The sequence below is a fragment of the Chrysemys picta genome, chromosome 3 (assembly GCF_011386835.1).
Source record: "Chrysemys picta bellii isolate R12L10 chromosome 3, ASM1138683v2, whole genome shotgun sequence".
NCBI lineage: Eukaryota > Metazoa > Chordata > Testudines > Emydidae > Chrysemys > Chrysemys picta.
In genome coordinates, this window is record NC_088793.1 from 65,823,489 (window position 1) to 65,837,128 (window position 13,640).

At 44.4% G+C, this 13,640-nt stretch overlaps 1 pseudogene; it reads right to left on the minus strand.

The window, feature by feature from the left end:
- Positions 1–10,717: 10,717 nt before the first annotated feature.
- On the minus strand, positions 10,718–10,944 carry LOC112061699 (U2 spliceosomal RNA; annotated as a pseudogene).
- Between the last annotated feature and the right edge of the window lie 2,696 nt (positions 10,945–13,640).

Here is a 13,640-nt window from a genome sequence, read left to right on the forward strand (position 1 = left end):
TAATTTTAAATGAAGCTTCTTAAACATTTTGAAAACCTTAATTACTTTACACACAACAATAGTTTAGTTGTATATTAGACTTGTAGAAAGAGACGTTCTATGTTAAAATACATTAAAATGTATTACTGGCACACGAAATCTTAAATCCAAGTGAATAAATGAAGACTCGGCACACCACTTCTGACAGGTTGCCTACCCATGATCTAGTCTTTTCCACAAGTACCAGACAGAAATATTTATTGAACACTTCTGTTTTTTCTGCAGCTATTGACAATTCTACACTTCCTGTCTAGTAATGGACCAGTACATGTTAGCAATATTTTTATTCCTAATATATTAAAAACTTTGTCCTTAATTCTGTTGGCCATAGATTTCTTCATGTTGCCTTTTTTCCCCTTATCAATTTTCTGCCATTCCTAGCTTCTGATTTATATTCATTACTATCAACTTACCTTTTCTTCCATTTGTTTTATATTTTGTATAGATGCCTTCACTTCCGCTCTAAGTCAGGTTGTTATTTTTTTAGCCAGGATAGCTTCCCTTCTCAGTTGTGGCTTTTGGGGCATCTAATAAGGTGTTCTTAAACAAGTCCCATTATCATTCATATTTTTGTTTACATTTCTCCTGCCATCTGATTTGGCTCAATTGTTTTCAGGTTTGTGAAAATGGCATTTGAAAATACATATCTATATACATATAATATGCTATTACCAGTTTTTACTTTATTCTGTTTGCACATAACAAGTGTGAACAAGTCATGATCATTGTACCTAAGCTTTCGCTAAATTTTATTTCCATGATCAATTCCTCTTTATCTGTCAAGATGAGGTCTAATATAGAATTCACTCATTATCATGTCATCATCTGACCTAAAAAAAAGAAAAGAAAAGCACAAAGACATAAGAGATAATAATGAGGAAAGCTAAAAGAATCATGAAGAAATCTAAAAAGATTTGGAGTAATGGAACAATTGTCAGTCTTCCATATTTTCTTATTACTATCTTGGTTCAAAGGACAACTACAGGACCTAGGTACCATCTCGGCCTGCATAAATGGAAGAGCTCATATTAATAATTCATTTCAGTCTATTTTATGATGAGCCTGCAACATTCTTATCTTTTTATCATGTGATAATGATATTATTTCTATAGAACCCTTGTCTAATTCAAGGCCCAATTTTATTCCCAATGAACACACCTGCCAAATTTCACATGTTGTATGTAGCACTCATGCATTTAGTAGATCTATCACACTTGCCTGCATCTCAGGTAAAACGTCAAGCCTTGTCTACATGGGAAAGGTTTTTTGGTATAACTTTTTCTGCTATAACTATACTGAAAGTGCATATCCACACTGCTTTATTATGCCAGCTTAAGCTACTTCTATTGTGAGATGGTAAGACATTTTCCACATCATTTCCACCCCAGACTGTAACAATGGTGGGTGGGTGGGGCCAGGGTTAATAATTGCACCTTTGAAAGCCATACTTACATTAACAAATGTTGCCCCCAGGACATGTCTCCAAGACCGAGAGAAGGGTCCTGTTCAAAAAGGCAATGGACAAACTGGGAAGATATGCAGCACTGCTATTTACCAGGATGGTGCCCTCTGAGTCATTGCAGGAGTTGAAGGTAACCACCACCTGTAAAGATGAACCTGAGAAGGCCACATTGTCTTGCAATGTGAGTGCCATATGTTCTAATTTATAATATCTGGTCAGCACAAAGCGCAGTACAAAATTAATAGATTTTTGCAGTAATTCACACCCATTTTGCTGTGAAGGGAATGGCAATGTTGTACACTTCAACAAAAGAGGGTTTGATGGAAATTAATTATGCCTAGCCACAAATCCTTTATAATGTCTATGCACTGGGAAGTGTTTTGGGAGCCACTCTGGGCCATTTACCTCACCTTCCAGTGCATGTCTGAAAACGTGAAGGTAACTAAAAGATCTGGGCATTAATTAAAACAGTGATTCAAAGATTTCTATTGTTTCGCTATCTGTCTGCTGCTACAATAAAAATGCCTGCCATGCAACGTTTGGTTTTTTTTTTTTTTTTTTTTTTTTTTTTAAGCTCTCGTTGTGCTCCCATCTTGAGCAAGGGGGCCAGGGACAGTCAACCAAGAGGGAGAGGGAGCCTCAAGCAGCACAGGAAGGCTAGATCTTAGGCAAATAACTTTTTGCCCAAATGTTCCAGCCTGGTCAGCATTTTGAGCACACTAGGAAGGAGAGAGTGACAAAAGCTGGACAAATAAGAGAATGTGAAGGTTACTGCCCAGAGACGGACATCTCTCAGTTCATGTAGTGATACCTGAGCAAGGTGGCAGTGCCCAGCCAGAACCTGGAGCAAAGTTATTTAAACCTCCCTATACAGTCAGTACCCAGATGGCTTATTGGAATGCAGCACATAACACTAACTGGTAGAAGTTCCTCAGCAGCGCTGCCAGGCTGGCTCTATGCCTGGGTCTCAGGGGCCATCTCCGGCACTCTCCGTACCTGGATCTCTGCCTTAGCATTGGGCATGCCAAAAAGATGTTACAGGGGGCATCCCTCCCACCATGAAATACACTTTGGCCAATGTGCCCAAGGCAGGGAGCCTGACAGTGTTGCTGGCTTCAGAGATTTTACTGAGAGTCTCATATTTGCTGTTTTTCTTTAAGCTTCTGCTCCTGGGAATCATGTGAGTATATAAGAATCTGAGCTTTTATATTAAAGCCCTCACGGTTGCAGAGAAGAGCTTGAAAACATGAACCATAAAGGCTCAAAACCAAGAAGGCAAATAAAAAGAATGGTTAACAAGGCATTTGCCTATACACAGGCACAAATAACCAATATAGAACCGATCCTGGCACTGAAACAATGGCAAAGGAGTGCAGTACTTTGAAGAGGTTTTGACATAATGATATGAGTTTTTAATAACATTAATTAAACCCTTTCTATACCCATTCTTCTCTCTTATTTTTGCAACTATTGATCTTGACTTTGTTTTCCTGCAAATCTGTACTGTGACTTGGCAGCACATGATTGGCAAGGTGAGGGTATTTTTAATGCTGATATTAGATGCTAGATGAAATGCACACTGAAAGGAGACTCCACTGCCCTGGGTTATATAAATGCCACCTCCCATTTAAATGGAAGTGGTGGCTGGTTATCTTTTAACCTCTTTTCCACTTCAGTAGAAAATACAATAAAGAGCAAGTAAATGCATCATCCAGACCCACATTCTTCAGTCTCTTCCCCCCGGCCCTGTTTCATGGCTTGCAGCATCTGTTCCGAGACACATGGATTTGCTGTAGCGTTCATTGTGTTCAAAGGGCTAAATGAATTGCAAGGGCAGGCAATTATGACAAGCCAGAAGTGCAAAATGCTGCAGTTCAGTTATTCTATGGCTTTGGGACTATGGGCAGCTACGTGGTAACATCAAAATGTTTCTATCTTTAACTTCAGAAATGCTATAATATTATAGGATTCCTGTTTACAATGAACTCCTTAATAATACAAATAAATGTAAGTTCTCTGCACATTGCACTCCTTATTTTCAAGAGATAAGAGTAGTCTTTTTTTTTTTTTTTTCCTTCAAATTAGGTTCTTTTTAAAAAGCTCTTATTTTTCAGTTAAAATTGTTTTACCCTTCAAGGAAACACTTGGCTCTAACCCCAACTTAGATTAACATACAACCCCCATCAGAGCTCATTTATGTTAATAACTACCATTAGTGAATGTATATGATAAGCAATAAAACATTCCCCATACTAAAAGCTTTTAGTAGGATTTTTTTAAGACTGTGACCTAAAGATAATTTAGACAGTAGTAACAACTCCTTTCTGCCCCTGTTCTCTGACACCATATTTTTAATTTTTAAATGTCATGTGTATTTATTTGGTATCAAAGTGCTGAACCTCAGAATATTTTAATCTAGTTATAGAAGAAGTACCTTTTGCCCACTGTTCTTCTTTCTTGCCACTTCCCTATTTGGGGTCAATTACTTTTATAGCCTTCTTCTAAAACTCATGATTATACACCTGGCTGTCATGCAACGTGGCCTCTCTAAAGTCTGCTGACGTCCAGTACATGTACCAAGTCTTTGACCTCCACCTTGGTCATCTTCCATCTATGATCAGTGCAAGGGCCATTCTACCAGTATAAGTGTCAGATCTCTGTTGGACACTTTTGCTCACTATGGGTCTAAATTCTGGTCCTAGACTAACTACATTCTACTCTGGGTTCTAAATGCATCAATTCAGCAGGAAAGTCTTAAAAGAAGTGTAGATTTTTGTTATATTGTTTGTGGTTCCCTGTGCAGTACAAGATGGTATAATTTTGGGTTTACCCTCCAGAGGGGAGTGCGTGTCTTAGGAACTGGGATGTGCTGTACCTTCCCCTGCAGAGCTGATCTCAGCATCTGTATGTGTAGCTGCAACTGGGTGTGTCCCTACCTGTATGTATGCTGGGGTAGTGCAGCCTTGGGGAAGGTTTGGCAGGCTGCACAGCAGTGCAGTGAGAGGGAGCCCAGGCTGGTGGGTCAGGTGGGCTCAGTGATACCCCAGTTCCAAGTGGCACCCTGGGGGGGACCCCCATGATCTTCTTAAGCTAACGTTTGTAGCAGGTTCGCACTCAAGAGTTTATTCAACACTACCCAACACGCAGTACTGCAATGAAAGAGCATTTTTCATGACAAGTGTGCTAAGACACTATAAAAAAAACTTTCATTTGACTACTTATTAAAGTTTAAGAAATTTATTAAACTGTTAACCTGTTAAACATCACTGTGGAGTTGGGTAGAACAGTTATTATTCAGAGAGCATTTCATAACTAGAGCGGATTGAACAACTTTTTTGGAGAAAATGTTCAAATAAAAAAAAATTCTTTCAATGTTTGTGGGAAATTTTCAAAAACAATAAAAACATCTAAAGTGAATTGTTTTGAAAACTGAAATTCTAGATTTGTCTTTATTTCCTCTTTCTCTTCCTTTTCCTTCCACCTACCCGCCCACCTCCACAGACCACAATAGTGAATGATACATAGGGACTTTCCCTCCCCCAGTTTTTCCTCTTTTATTCTACTAACTTTTCAAAATCTCTCCAACTCTGAAAAAGTTAAGAGTGACAAAAGAAAAAATGAGGCTATGTAACTCTGACTTAGTTTATAGTTTCCCATTAAAAATCATTTTTTTTAAATCAAAAGTAATATTTTCCCACAACAAATTTTGATTTAAACCTCTTTTTTGGGGGGTGAGGGAAAACATTCAGCTGAAACTATTCAGCCAGCTCTTTTCATAACCTTGAAATACTATTAACAAATGCTCGGGCACTAGTCTTTTCCAATTTATATTCATTCAGAATAGTTACTAAATCAGAACTCTGGTAGTGTATGGAATGTCTTAGATTCCATTCAACTAATAATTAGAACTCTTATGAAAAATGCATGCAATACTATAAAAAGACCTATATAGTTAGTTAAAACCAGGATTTTTGTGTCAGTGGCTGGCTAATAATTAGATACACCAAGGATCATTATTGTTTTAATCCTCTGTATTAATCACATTTTTAAAAGATCAAACCAGGGCAGAAAGAACGAAAATTGAACATTTAGATACTAATTTTATTAGACAAACAAATAGAATAGCTTCTTCCTTTACACACAATTGACTTAGTGATTCTTGACACGGATAGATTAGGAAAAGAGAAACTATTTAAAGGACAAGTGCTCAGAAACTGGATTTCCTGAGCAGCTCCTTCATACATTAATTCCTTCTATGCTTCCTTTGGTTAGTCCTAGATTTTTAAGACTCTCCTGTATTGTAGTTTGCACATTCTATTACTCCTAGAAAATATGTTGAATCATCCATGATTGAAGTATTGTGGGCACAGTGCAATGCTGGAATTTTATTTAAAATTCCTTACATCATAAAAGGCAATTACACCTGCCAGTTCAAGGGGAGGCTCAAAGGCACAGATGGCAGGTATGAAAGGAACTAAGCACCTGTCACAGGGTGAACTCACTGCCAGACTGACACCTTGTGGACACAGCATTGCAGGGGTTCTTCTGCTCTAGCACTGCCTGTTGTCTGTCATCTGATGCCACTGCAGTTTGCAGCTTCCGTGGTATAGCCCTTTGGCCAGGTCACCTTCTGGTTCAGTCTTCTTCCAGGGTAACAGAAAAATCCAAAGTTTAATGGTCCTTATGCCAGACCTTTAGCCCCCACCACGGACTCATCAGTCTCTACCTCTTTTAATCCAAAGATTTGTATTCCCCCTCTTGCTGGGTGAGGCCTAGGGGAACCCAAGCCCAGCTTCTCCTCTAGGTTTCTGCCCAGGAACCCTGTTTTAGGCAGCTAATGCCTGCTCCTTACAATCCCTTGTGCACTTTCTGGGCTGCTCCCACCTTTTCCCTCTTTGTCCACATCTCTCACAGGGCCATAGACTCCACTCTCCCACCCTGGAGTTCTCCCGCTGCAGCTTCTTGCCAATAAGCTACCAAGGTACTTCCTCAACACCACTCTCAGGCCTTGGCTACACTTGCGAGTTACAGCACTGTAAAGGCTCCCCTAGCGCTGTAACTCACTCCTCGTCCACACTGGCAAGGCATTTGCAGCACTGCATGTAGTCCACCTCTCCGAGAGGAATAGCAAGCATTGCACTGTGGCGCCAGTGTGGCCGCCCAATGCGCTGTGAATGGCCTCCAGAATTATTCGGCAGTATCCCACAATGCCTGTTCTAGCCACACTGGTCATCAGTTCAAACTCTACTGCCCTGGCCTCAGGTAACCAACCATGTGACCCACCCTTTACATTCCCCAGGAATTTTAAAAATCCCCTTCCTGTTTGCTCAGCCCGGCGTGGTGTGGAGTGCTATCAGCAAATCTTTTCAGGTGACCATGCCTCCATGCGATCCCCAGCATGGAGCAATGGCGAGTTGCTGGACCTCATCAGTGTTTGGGGGGAGGAAGCTGTACAGTCCCAGCTGCGCTCCAGCCGTAGGAATTACGATACCTTCAGGAAGGTATCAAAGGACATGATGGAAAGGGGCCATGACTGGGATGCCCTGCAGTGCAGGATTAAAGTGAAGGAGCTGCAGAGTGCCTACCGCAAAGCCCGTTACGCAAACGGCCACTCAGGTGCTCCCCCCGCGACCTGCTGATTCTACAAAGAGCTGGATGCGATACTTGGGGTTAACCTCACCTCCACTCCGAGCACCACCATGGACACTTCAGAGCCGGGGTGGGGGGGGAGGAGGAAGAGGAGGAGGAAAACGGGAGTGAGGGTGGTGGGCTGGATGGAGACACCCCGGAATCCCTGGAGACATGCAGCCAGGAGCTCTTCTCGAGCCAGGAGGAAGGTAGCCAGTCGCAGCGGCCGGTACTTGGTGGAGGACAAACAGAAGAGCAGGTTCCCAGTAAGTGGGTTTTTTTTTTTTTCGGGAAGGAATTTTTTTGGTGCAGGCTCTTTGGGAGAGGAGGGTTAGGCATGCATGCCTAGATGCGGAATAGTGCATTGATGTGGTTTATCACATCGTGGTAATCGGCCTCGGTAATCTCCTTGAATGTCTCATGCAGAACATGTGCAATGCGCTTGCGCAGGTTTATCGGGAGAGCCACCGTGGTCCTTGTCCCAGCCAGGCTAACGTGTCCGCGCCACTGTGCCGCGAGGGGCAAGGGGACCATTGCTGCACCCAGGCAAGCTGCATATGGGCCAGGGCGGAAGCCGCATTGCAGTAGAAGACCCTCTCTTGCTTCCCAGATCACCCTCAGCAGCGAGATATCGTCCAGGATGAACTCCTGTGGAAAATGTTGGGACAGTGTTCAGTGTAGGTGCCCCCTGAAGCTGTTGGCTCTCCCCAAGGCACAGAAACCCAGAGGACAGTGCAGCCCTGAAACAATCAGTCCCCCTTACTCATCATTTTGAGGCTCCCATGGGATATGTGTGCTCTGTTTCGGACGGGAAAATTATACTATTGTGTAGACCCTGTGTGTTTTCTACTCCTTAAGTGCGGGGTTAGGGTTATACTCTGTCTGGTATAAACAATACTGCCTTTGTTAAATGTTGCATTTTGCCTATACAGCTGCATCAACCTTGAGACCTCAGCCATCCCTCTTATCGCCTGCTCGGAGACTGCAAAGACTCAGGAAGAGACCGCGAAAAAGCAAAGAAAGCATGCTGTAAGAAGTGATGCGGCAATCTATTAAAGACAATGAGAAAGCACAGAACTGGAGGGAGAGAGAAAGCTGGGTCCGCCAGGAAAATGCAGCGCACCGGTGGCAAAACACCGCGCACCGGCAGCAAAGCACTGATAGGCTCAGAAGCATCCTGGAGCGCCAAGCAGACGCTATCCAGGAGCTGGTAGCCATGCAGAAAGAGGAGCAGTACCGCAAACGCCGCCACCCCCCCCCCCAGCCCTTGTCCCAAAACTCTTTCCGTTGTGCCCCACTGTCACCTACAACCCACTTTCCCTAACTTCCATGTTCTTCACGCCACCCACTGCCTCCAACACCAGTATCTTCACCACCCAGCCCTGAAAACCACGACCCTTACCCTCTGCACTCAACCCCCATCACCATGCAGTATAGCTGTCCTGAAGTGCAGCACTCACTGCACAGCACACCAGACAGGACATACGCGAATCTGTGATTGTACTGTAAATATATACAATAAATATATTTTTTTTCTTTTAAATAAATGGATTTTTTGGCTTTAAAAACATTCTTTATTATTGCATAAAGTAAAAGACTCCTTAGCCCATGAAATAAACAGGCACTGCAAGTCTGCTTGTCTGCTTAGCAAACACTGATTCCTAAAGATTGGAACTATTGCACTTCACTCCCATGCAGGGCACCAGATATCACTACTGGTTTTCAGCCTCAGATTGCTCCTTCAAGGCATCTCTAATCCTTGCAGCCCTGCGCTGGGCCCCTGTAATAGCCCTGCTCTCTGGCTGTGCAAATTCAGCCTCCAGGTATTGAACCTCAGAGGTCCATGCCTGAGTGAAGCTTTCACCCTTCCCGTCACAAATATTATGGAGGGTACAGCATGCAGATATAACCGCGGGGATGCTGTTTTCGGCCAAGTCCAGCTTCCCATACAGAGATCGCCAGCAGGCCTTTAAACGGCCAAAGGCACACTCCACACTCGGTGTCTCCGAGGCAGCACTGGATCTTCCGGGAGGGAGTGGCGTTCTGGAAGCACCGGTGCTGGGCTTTGTCGGGGCGCGGTTGTGTTTGGAAGTGCTGGGGATGGTTCTGTTTCTTCTGCGGGCGGCAACTAGCTGGTGGGTCCTCGGTGGGGCATGGGGTTTTTGCCGGTCAGAGGCTCTTTGGGTAACCTTGGAGGAGGTGTTGTGTCTCCCGGGGGTGGGGTCTGGCTGTGGGATCTGGGGGCTACGGAAGGCTCCTCCGTTGGCTGGATCTCGCCGTGCAGCCTGGGGGGCGATGCTAGTTGCTTCTACGGCAGGGCGGCATGAGGTTACCTGTGGGGGAGCGCTGCAGCATCTCGTGTCCGTGTTGTGCCGGATGGTTTTTATGAGGTCGCTGAGGTGCCTGGTGAGGTTGTTTACCTGAGAGGTGGCGGTGATCCCCCTCACAGCAGGGTCCAACATCGGGATTCTGGAGACGGGACTGGTCCTTTTCGCTTCCCTTAGTTGGCGGTTGGTCCCCCCTTACCTGCTGTGACTCTGGGGACGCTGGCTGGGGTGCTGAAGCCAAATCATCAGTGGGGGGCAGCGTTGGAACCCGGAGGATGTCAGTGGAATTCACTTTCGCGGTCATGGGGGGTCCCCTGCACGTGGCTTGATGAAACTTAAATTTCTTTTGGGTCTCGAAGGGGAGATCGCAGCGGCTACACCGGAAAGCAATCCATTTGTTGTAGGTCTTAAGAACGTGTTTGCTGAGGGCGCGAGGGTCTGGACTCCATGGACGGGGAGACAGAAGGGGAAGAGGAGGAAACCTGTAGGGAGCGGGTATTGGAGGTAGATGCGGTCTTCTTCCCCTGCCTCACCCTCCATGGGGCGGATCTCTGATGTGCCTGCAGACTCGCCAGGTGATTACTCTGTTAGAGAAGCTTGGGGAGATGAAGTCGCTCTTGGGGGGGGGGGGGCCTGGACTCACTGGCCACGTTGTGTCTTTGCCTGGAAGGACAGCATGCGGCATCGAGATCTTGGGTTCTGAGGTGCATTCCCCTTCGAGCGGCCCTCCTCCGGACAGCCAGGTGGTAAGTAGTTTTGGGGTCTGGGGTTGAGGAGGTGGTTCCTTCTGCACCATCCCTCTCTGGAGCAGCAATCAGCATTCCGGTCCTGGGTCGCCGGGGGGGCTCCCGCGGTGGCGTCCTTCCCGGCGGGGCGGCGCTCAGCATCCTGGTCCTGGGTCGTCGGGGGGACTCCCGCGGTGGCGTCCTTCCCGGCGGGGCGGCGCTCAGCATCCTGGTCCTGGGAAGCGGGCAGAGTTCTCCGGGGGTCCCCCTCCTGAAGAGCTGTTGAGATATTCTTGCTCCTGGATGTGAAGTCCTGAAGAGCCGTCCTTCTGGAGCCACGTCTCCCTGCAGAGGTATCCACGGGGGGTTTCTTCAGCCAGCTCCTAATGTTTTGGTTCTTGCAGGTGGTCCAGGTCTTCTGTGAGGCACCAAGGGTGGTCTTCAGGATAGGTTTTTGCTGAGCTTTCTGGAAAGCAGGGAACGCAGGAACAGCAACAGCCGATGACATTTGTTAGTCTCTAAGGTGCCACAAGTACTCCTGTTCTTCTTTTAGCCGATGACAGTGTAGCTACAGCTGAAAAAGAGTTTTCTTCCAAAATAGGAGGAGTGGAGTATATCTTCAAAGCAGTATCAATTTTTTCAAAAATGGCTGCAGGAGATTCCATCTTCTGGACGGGTGTTTGCACTTGTCCATCAGAAGAAATTGAACTGATAAGAACAGACACTACACTTTGATCTTAGCTCCAAGGAGCCAAGAAGCAACTGAAACCAGGAGAGGGCATGGCACAGGAGACAGGCATTTCAGCTGTGACAGCTGAGAGCTCCCTCATGCCAGGGGAAATCACAACTGGCCAGATCCAGCTGCTCTTCAACCCTTAGCTACACCTTGTCACAATGTTTAAAATTAGGTACCTTGATAACAGCTTTCCAGTCTTCAGGAGCTGTTTCCGTTCCTCGGGTCTATTCACATCATGAGTATCTGCTATTTCACATTTCCTTTCCTTTACAACTCTCTGATGAATACATCTTATCTGATAGCCAGATTCTGCTACCCCTACACAGTGTTTAAACCTTGCCCAATGAATCATCCCATTGATTAACCACTGCAGAACAATGGGAGCAGAGACAGACAAGAGGCAGGGAATCCCATGACATTTATGAGCTCACTATGGCCCATCTCCCCAGTCTCTGTCAGTTGTTTTTGCTCTCATTTGCAGCTTTCCCTCCCTGTCGTTTTTTTAAAGTCCACAGGACCTGCTAAAGACCTTGCTAGTTCACCAAAAACAAGAGCCCAATGTGGATTACTGCAGGTTTTAAGGAGACAAAAATGGGACCAGGATGAAGAATCAAGATATGACGTGTCAAATCAGGAAAAAGAAGGGAGTATTGGGGGGCCGGGCAGATGACTTGTGTACAATGGGGCTGGAGAAAATCAATGGAATTTAGGAGCTTTGCAAGCATTCATTAGTGAGGAGTTTAGGATTAATTGGATCAAGGTAATTAGCATCCAGCTGCCTGTGTAGATGTGCTGTGACTGAAAAACTTCATTGTTTAAATTGTTCATTGTTACAAGCATCTGGAAGGGTCTCCTCCTCCTTTGTAGTCACCAAAAGAAATCAGTCTAAAAAGCAAGCTTTTATCATACATGACTTTTCCAATCATGCTCCCAATGATTCTGGGGTAGTCAAAGCAACTATAGCAGTTAAAAACAAATCACCCAGTATTATGTATTTGTAGATTTTTGCAGCTGTCTTAATCTCAAACATACTAATGTCCTAAATATCAGATCTGCAAACCTACTCCTCATGTTTTTCTGCTATTTACAATTGGTAACCAATAGATTCCATTGGTTTATTTCTATAACAGGTACTTTTCATTGCTTTCCCTGATGGATGCCTGCAAATCAGAGGGAAAAATACTTAATTTTGATGAAAAAAATCTGTTAAATAAACTAAGGAAATAAGATCACAAAATTGGTCTGAAATCAACTAGATGAAATTCAGTAAAGACAAGTGGAAAATACTACAAATAGGGAGGAAAAATCCAATGCACAAATTCAAAGTGGGGAATAACTGGCTGGTGCTAGTACTGCTGAAAAGGATCTAGGGGTTATAGTGGGTCACAAATTGTATATAAGCCAACAATGTGGTGCAGTTTGGAAAAAGGCTAACAATGTTTTAATAGGAGTGTTGCATAAAGACAAAGGAGGTAGTTGTCATGCCCCACACTCAGCACTGGAGGCCTCAGCTGGAGTACTGTGTCTGTTTTGAGTGCCACACCTTAAGAAACATGTGGACAAACTGCAGAGAATCCAGAGTAGAGCAACAAAAATTATAAAATATAACCTATAAGGAAAGGTTAAAAAAACTGGACATGTTTAGCCTTATGAAAAGAAGACTAAGGGTGACCTGGTAACAAGCTTCAAAAATTGTAAGGACTGTTATAAAGAGGATGGTGATCAGTTGTTCTCCATATCCACAGAAGCTAGGACAAGAAAAAGTTGGCTTAACCTGTAACAAGCAAGATTTTGGCTAGATATTAGGAAATACTTTGTACCTGTAAGGATAATTAAGTACAGGAATAGGTTGTGACGGGTTGGGTCACAGAGATCCCCTTGTGAACTGCCACCTGATGTGCTGGGACTACCTCTGAGCCCATTTTCCCTGGCAGCTTGGGACTTCAGTACCTTGCCTGTTTGTGCCAGACACACTAGCCTGCTACAAACACAGACCCAGGTCTGAACCACGTCCCCCAAAAGCTGCAGGCTTAACTGAAAACAGTTTAAGAAGTGCTCCTGTCTCCAATACCCAGATACCCAGTTCCCAATGGGATCCAAACCCCAAATAAATCCATTTTACTCTGTATAAAGCTTATACAGGATAAACTCATAAATTGTTTGCCCTCTATAACACGGATAGAGAGATATGCACAGCTGTTTGCTCCCCCACAAATTAATTACTTGCTTTGGGTTAGTTAACAAGTAAAAAGTGATTTTATTAAATATAAAAAGTAGGATTAAGTGGTTCCAAGTAATAACAGACAAAACAAAGTAAGTTACCAAGCAAAATAAAATAAAACATCTTAGGCAAGTCTAAGTCTAATACAGTAGGAAACTAAATACAGGTAAATCTCACTCTCAGAGATATTCCAATAAGCTTCTTTTACAGACTAGACTTCCTCCTAGTCTGGGTCCAGCAATTACTCACACACCCATAGTTACTGTCCTTTGTTCCGGTTTCTTTCAGGCATCTCTTTGGGGTGAAGAGGTTATCTTTTGAGCCAGCTGAAGACAAAATGGAGGGGCTTGTGCAACATCACAGACACAAGATGGGGTCTCTAGCCATCTGGGCAAGTCACATGTCTATGAATGATTCAGCTTTTTGCAGGCCCACGCCATTGTTTACATGTTAGTTTGAACGTTCCCAGGAAAGCTCAGATGCGGATTGGTGTCTCTCAAAG